This window comes from Octopus sinensis, linkage group LG5 (genome assembly GCF_006345805.1).
Source record: "Octopus sinensis linkage group LG5, ASM634580v1, whole genome shotgun sequence".
Lineage (NCBI taxonomy): Eukaryota > Metazoa > Mollusca > Cephalopoda > Octopoda > Octopodidae > Octopus > Octopus sinensis.
The window spans coordinates 43,616,138-43,624,475 of record NC_043001.1 but is presented as its reverse complement, the minus strand read 5'-3'; positions in this window follow the sequence as shown (position 1 = coordinate 43,624,475).

The following is an 8,338-nucleotide window of genomic DNA, read 5'->3' as shown; positions in this document are numbered from 1 at the left end:
ATAAACACTAAAATGGAAATTCTTAATGCATCTTACCTGTTTGATTTATTACTAAAATTATCCCAGATGGCAACCAACAAAAATGGGGTATAGTAATTTGAAATATTTAAAATACAGGTATAATCGGCACAAGATTTTATTCTTTCGGTAAATATTTCGTACCTCGGTGTGGAATAATTCTTTTCCACAGTTTTTGTTTTTGGTTGCATTCAATGTATCTGACCTCCAACCCACCGCAAGCCACTTTTTTCCAGAAAAGAAAGGTGGGAGACGAGTAGGGACCTCAAAGTTTCCTACCAAAGGAGTTTTATTTTGCAGGTCTTTTTTTTCTATGTTATTTTGCATGTTTTCAATGAATGTTACATTGAAATCACACGTAAACGGCCAGTTTAAACACTAGAGGGTTAAAAAGTGGGCCTTTTTGAGAGCTTTAGAATCCAAAAACTATAGCTTTATCTTTTTTTGCTTAGAGTTGAAAAATGCTGATTTGATAGTTTTAAATTTTAAAGGGCCTACAAAAAGGCTGATTTTAAAGGCATTTAGAGCCAGAAAAGGGTAAAAAAAAACTTAAAGGAAACGCAATATTAGTATTAAACTAATAAAAAAAGTTTATTGATAAAGTGGCCATAAAAAATAAAAATGAAAAATGAAAAACATGATATATACATAATTTAATTTTTCCCCTTCTTCTCCCTCATTTTATTGATGAAATTCATGTTGCCCTTCATGAAAATTAACATACTAAAATTTTCATCAGACAAGGACGATCTCTTGGCACTCAAGATGTCCTTGCTCATGGGAAATAAACATTCAACTGCAGCACTGGAAGGGGTGGTTGTGTTGATCTTGATGAACAAGTCCACCAACACTTGCTTACTGAAGAAAGTAGCATCTGTTAGTAGATCTTTGGAGTTGGTCTCCAACCTGGTCATTACGAAATTCTGGGCCTTGTCCTTCAGTGACCTGTGGCTTCCGCTCTCTTTTTGTTGGGTGACACTACTGAAGAAGTCATCCTCCACCTCTTCGCTAATGCTGCCTCCACTGTTGCTGCTCAATTCCTCAGACCGCTACTTCATGGCCTTATCTGCCATGCTTCTCCTCACCTTGGTGAACTTGGTGCTATCATACCTATCCAATCAGATGAAGCAAAATCTCAGGTAGAAGACAGCAGCTAGTTGGCATTCCTCATCATCCAAGAGGGTCACAAATCTTTTGTCAATGCCTGCCAAAACTACATCGACCAAGGGGATGCAGTAGACAAGTCTTGTGTTAACAGACTTGATTTAATGGAAGCTAAGTGTAACAGAAGTTAATTAATCCAATAATGATGTCCTCTGGTATAACCCAATCTTGGGCTCGAACGTCTCATCCAAGATCGCGAAACAGTTCTTCACTGCACTCGGTCGTTGCTTCCCTAAAAATGGAGCATACAGCAAAATATTCAGCCGTCACACTGTAAAACTGTCCTATGCTAACTCATCAAATATAGAGCACCATATTCATAGGATCAATAACTGTAAACTAAGACAGCAAGCAGACTGCACTGAAAATAGGTCCTCAAAAATTAACCATGACTTAAATAACCAGCCTAGAGACAATGCAAATACCAACCAATTAATACATCAAAGTGATAACAATTCAAACTGTAATACCAATCAACCAAGAAAAAGTAACTGCGATATCTACAACAACCAACAAACACATGACACCAGCAACAGTTCAAACACCCAGAAATAATAAAAATAATAAAAGGATAACTATGACCACAAATGTATTGATTAGAACCAATTCATCTAGTGCTTGCTGCACACAAGCAAACAAAAAAAACTGACCAATTATGGCCATGCAGGGACAGACCCAAGTGTCCCTTGGGCAATCAACGCACAACTAGAAATGTGGTGTATAAGTGCACAGTAAACACTAGAGGAGGCCCCTATGTAGATATCGGTGCATCAGCTGATATTTTCAAGAATCGATATCGCAACCACATTGCCAGCTTTCGAAAAATCTTTAAACGGCATGTAACATCACTGTTGATTTTATCTGGAGGCTCAAGGAAAAGAAGACAAAATAAGATTTGACCTGGTTCACTATTAGACATGTGAGTCCCTATAACACATTATCCTGGAAATGCCAGCTATGTTCCGAGGAGTCACTCTCAATATTATTAACAAAGGAGCGCATTATAATCAGATTTACAGAATGATTACCCAGGTGCATGCATACAGCTAAACACACATCCACATACTATAATCCAAACCACACCTGACTGATGCAAACCTAACGCCCACAACTCAGATTAATCCCCTGAATTAAAACCTCATGAATGGCAACCATGAAACATATATCAAAGAAGAACCGTATGTGAATAACATGTATTTAGACATGTAACTTTACAATGTAATTATGTATATGTACATATGTTAGTATGTGTGTGTGTCTGTGTGTATATATATATATATATCAAAAGGATATAACACTATCCCACATATACAAAAACAGCCATACGAACAATCCAACATACCTCCATCATCAGCTGCCACACAGATATCATTATGGTTTCGACACCTGGGCAGTACCATTCAATCCGGTGAGTCAATAGCACTAAAAGTGCTGTTTGGGAACAAACATACCCAAGAAAAACAAAACACAACTTTCAAACACATTTACCCTATGTAAAACAGTATTCAATAAAATATAGGCAGGATTAAGCACTAATTTTAAAATTAAACTAGAAGAAACACACAAATCTATGTACATCTGTATCGGTATTAATAGTAAACCTACAATAATAAATTTATATATTAAATAACGACCAATCTTTAAGTCCCTACAAATAACAATCCCACCAGTCTTCCATAGTTACTACTATAATAACTGAGTGACAACATAGCGATTCCCTCGCGGATTTGCAGAATATTTGTACTATTTTACAGAATAAAATTAATGAATTAATTATATAAATTAAATAATTCTTGAAAATTAATTAATATTAATAATATTTTTTGAACAAAGTAAATAATTTTTAAAACTTAAATAATAATTTTTTTTTTACACAAACGCGAACGTATATAATTTCTGAAACTTAATTATTTTTTTTTTTTACACAGACGTATATAATTTGTTGAATTTAATATTAATTTCTTCACACAAATGTATAAATTTTTTGGCACTACCACGGAATTAGCTGTCAGGCTAAATTCTTTCCGTAGAATTTATCAAAAAACGCGCAAAATTATTCCGTAGAATTTATCAAATTAAAAAACGCAAAATTAATATATTTTTTGAAATTGCAAATTATTTAGAATATAAAAATATAATTTTCAACAGAGAGAATTTATCAAAATATGAAACAAATGAAGTTTGAAGTTAAGTTTTAAAATAAATGTGATACTTATGCTCTATAGATACTTATAAGGTCTCAAACACATGGATATAGATGTCGAATTTGCTCCAATAACTTTCCGAAGATTTCGTACTTAAATTCATAACGCCACATGAATTCGATGAGATGGGATTGAAGTAAATGACCACCACCACCATCACTAAAACCGCGCGTAATTCAAAGTTGTTCACTTTGATATCAACACGTGCGAAAAAATTTTCAGTATGGCTTCTGCATATCCAAGTGTATAAGGAATTAATCACCACGATATTGCCATCACAACAGAGGAGCTTGTTGAGTGTCGAGCAGTGATCCGGTTTTTGTATTTGAAAGGACACACACCACGGGAGACTTTTGATGAAATGAAAGTAACTTATGGTGATGATGCCCCATCATATGACCTTGTAAAATGCTGGCATCATGAACTCAAACATGATCGGACCTCTGTGGAAACAACTCCCAGATCTGGTCGCCCCCTTCTGCCATTGATGCAGAAGGGGGGCGACCAGATCTGGGAGCTGTTTCAACAGAGTTCCAATCATGTTTGAATTCACGATGCCAGCATTTTACAAGGTCATATGATGGGGCATCATCACCATAAGTTACTTTCATTTCATCAAAAGTCTCCCGTGGAGATGTGCCAAGAAGATGAGTCAAAATTTTTCAAAAGACTGATTACACAGGATGAAACCTGGGTCCATCACTATGATCCAGAGACCATACCCAGTCAATGCAGTGGAAGCACCGTGACTCACCTCCTCCAAAGAAGGCAGGGTGCAGCCCTCCGCTGGCAAGGTCATGCTCACAGTCTTCTGGGACCAGGACGGAGTAGTGATGACAGATTTCCTAGCAAAGGGTACCACAATTACAGGAGCCTATTATGCTTCACTATTGAGGAATTAAGAGAAGCTATCAAAATCAAGAGGCGGGGCAAAATCAGTAAAGGCATCCTCCTCTGCAGGACAACGCTCTGGTCCACAACTCGCGTGTTGCCAGATCAGAAGCACAGGCATGTGGCTATGAACTTCTCCCCCATCCCCCCTACTCTCCTGACCTTGCACCCCCTGATTTTCACCTCTTCCCAGCCATGAAGTTGTTTTTGAAAGGAAGGCATTTCCCAGATGATGCAGCCTTGATTTCTGAAGTTACGTTGTGGTTGGAAGACCAAGATGGGGTCTTCTACAAAACGGTCTCCAGAGCTGCATCAAACGATGGGAGAAATGTGTAATTCTGGGTGGTTCCTATGTAGAAAAAGACTAATAACTGTGCCAAGTTTCGTTGCTCTACTGCAATGGGAAGTAGGTCAGGGGCATTACTTATTGAACGCCCCTCGTACATTTATATTCTTTATTAAAAATAATATCTAATATTCTAAAAATACCATCTTCCACACATTTAAGATTTAAGCTTGTATATAGTGTTGAAAAATCAGACACATACATACTCTTAACTTTCTTACATTTGATCAATCTTTCAAGAAATTCTTTAGTTGATCTAATACTCCAAAAATAATTCCTGAACTGTTATAAATTTTATCACAATATTTTTTAAAATATGTTCTAACAACTTTTAAAGAATCATTAGCCAATATAGATAGCTGTGTATTTGTACAGTTACTAGCTCCTACTATGAATCTACATTTCTGTAGTTTAGGAATCAAAAAAAGTATAGGGATATTTTTATCCTTTTCTTCCACTTCTAAACCACTCAATCTTTCTACTGTGGATATAAGTCTATTAACTAACTCATTAACGTTTTCTGGTATAACTTTGTATGTGTTGTTACCTATAAACTTAAATTATCTATCCACTCCTAACTCTTTACCTACAACCATCATATAATATTTTTTTACAAATTATCACAAAATTCCCTGCTGCTTTATCTGCTGGTACTATTACATATTTTTAATGTAATTCATTTATACATTCTTTAACTAGTGGTTTATTCAAAACTGAATCTTTCCCTAGCCACTTATCAAATTTCTTTAAATATTTAACTACCATAAAGTTAATTTGCTAACCCAGCTATTGATCCGCTCCAATTTGACCTTATTTTTGAGACTTAATTTAACTATGAATTCATTAATGGTTTTAAATATAACCTTCTTTTAATTATATTTACTAATTTTACTGTGTTCTCTGTATTTTGTCCCTTTACTCATAAACTCACTTAGTTCCTTATTTTTAATATCTTTTCCAGCAGATTATTCAATGAAACCCTCATATTTGGGACATAATTTTGGTAATAATTTGCCAGTCCTAAAAATGCTTGTATGGTTGCTATATTAATCAGAGGGAGCATATTTTTATTGTGTCTACCCTCGACAGGTCTCGTCGACATCCATTTGTGTCCTAAATATCTTATTTTTGGTAAGAAAAATTCACACTTTCCTTCACTCAATGTAAAGCTGTAATCCCTAATTTTTTTGAATACATATTTTATGTGCTCTACGTGTTGACATGTGGATTCACTTTTAATGAGTATATCATCCAGAAAAGGAATTGCAAATTCACAGTCCACTAACATTGCATCCATAATCTTTTGAAAATTACTGGTGGTATTGTTAAGCCAAATGCTAACATGTTGTATTTACACTGTCCTTTATGTGTGTTAATTGTTAACTATTTAGAGAATTCATCGTCTACTCTAATTTGTAAGTACACTTCAGAGAAATCCAATTTAGAAAATATCTTGCCACCGTTTAATTTTGCAAAGATATCCACTGGAGTAGTGGATAATAGCACATTTTAAGACATTTGTCTAAACCAGTGGAAAAAATCAGTGCACACAGTGATTTTATTATTCTTTTTCTTAATGTTGGTGGTGCCCATTTAGAATATTCCACTTTTTGGATAACTCCAATTTTTTGTAGTCTCTCTAATCCTACATTTATCTGTTCTAACACTTTGAATGATATCGTTCGTTTTTGGTTAAATGTCAGAATGGCATTTTCTGGTACACAGACCTAATTTATCAGACAGCACTTCAGGAAAAATATTAAAAAATTTTTTTTTGCAATTTGTCTGACAACTTATCTCTATTGGAGGGAAAGCCATTTATATTTTTACAGAAAAGATTTATGGGGAGGTCCCATAAATTAAAGAATTCAATTCGGTCAGTACAGAACAAGTTTGCTGCATTATTTAACACAAAAACTTTAGCCTTTAAGGTTTTTTTCACAAAATGTAGTGTTACTTATCAATTCACCCTTAAAATATAATTCTTTTCCTTAAACACCATGGACAATTTCCAGGGTTTCATTCTATTTCGGCCTCTCAATCTGTTTCCATGTATCTATGTTAATTACTGAGATGTCACTACCTGTATCCAACTGTAATTTTACACTTGTGTCATTAACTTTTACATACACAAATGTTCTTTGAGGTTCGTTCATATTTTTTGTCACCAATAATCCGTTTACATCAATTTGTTCTGTTGAACCATTTTTTAGGTTCTGTCCGACAATGCAACCTTTTATAGCCTATTTTACTATATTTGAAGCATTTTATATTTTTAAACAGACAGTTATTTTCAAGATGTAGACCACCGGTCTTGACATTTTTTGTCTATTTTCTTATTCATTACCGGTCGACTTGCTTGAATCTGAGAACAATCTTCCCCTTCAATTTTATTTGCATCATGTTGTAGATTACTAATCCTCTGACATTCTTCTGCTACTGCCTGTACAGTTAAATTTTGGTCCTATTCTAATTTTGTTAATATCCAGAAACATATATCTGCATTTTTCCATGCAATAAGCCCTTGAACAAAAATTAAAGACTTGAACATATCCAGGGTCAACTCATTCAATTTGAATTTCTCACACTCTCTGTTAACCACTCCGACATAGGTGATGAAATCTTCATCATCTTTTTTGACCAAATTTAAACATTGCCAGTGAGTATTGAACAGGTAACAATATTAATTGTTTCATTGAAACAAATCTTATCTGGCTTCTTTGGCAGAATATAATTACTGTATTTTTCATATTTGGCAGGAGATAAATTTCTTAAAAGTAGTCATACTTTTTTCTTGTCAGACCAACTTTTACACTCTTCTTTGAAGATTTCTTCATATCTATGAAAATATGTAGAGAAGATACCTTCTGGATTGTATTTGAATTCTCCAATTGAATTTGCTTTGCTGTCTGGCAAGTATGAACCTGAAGTATTTTCAGACTTTTTCAGTGTTAATTCCAGCAACTGTTGGTTTTGTTGTTGCTAACGAAGTTGCTGCTGTAGTTGCTGTTGCAACTACACCATGCAGGTCAATAAGTTCTCCATTTTAAAATGATTTTTTCTTTGATTTTGTACCAAAAATTTTAATTGCCCAACACCAGTTTCAAACAACTCATCGCCACTTCTATATCTTTGTATTTGGATATCTGATATAATAAAGCAGGGGTGAAGAAAGTATATACACAATGCACCACTATTAATATTACATGAAACTCAACACTCTCAATCACAGCTAACAGCAAACTGCTAACCAATACAAACTGCCAATCGCTCACAGTTCTTTGTTTTATAACAATGAGACAATCCACCTTTAGTCACTTGGGTATGGTCAAAATTCTTCCACAGCAAAAACATAGTCCAGTGTTATGATGAACAAGAAGGGTGTATAAGAAAGAGACAGTTGTATAAAAGAAACATTTATTTCATCAGAAATTGAAACAAGACCTTTAACTTTGACTGTCTTGCAGTTAAATATATTTATCTCCTCAGACTGTATTAGAAATGCATCCCCACTCCATTAAATGCAATCAAACAATAATAATGATGATGATAATAATAATAATAATAATAAATCACCTTTTATTACATATTATTCAGAAATATTCATTAGTTTTTTGCTTATCTCCTTACTCTCTAAATCTTACTGACATCTATTTCACATTGAAACATTATAGTCAAGAACATCTGCCTTTTGAAATGGGAGTGTAACACACTC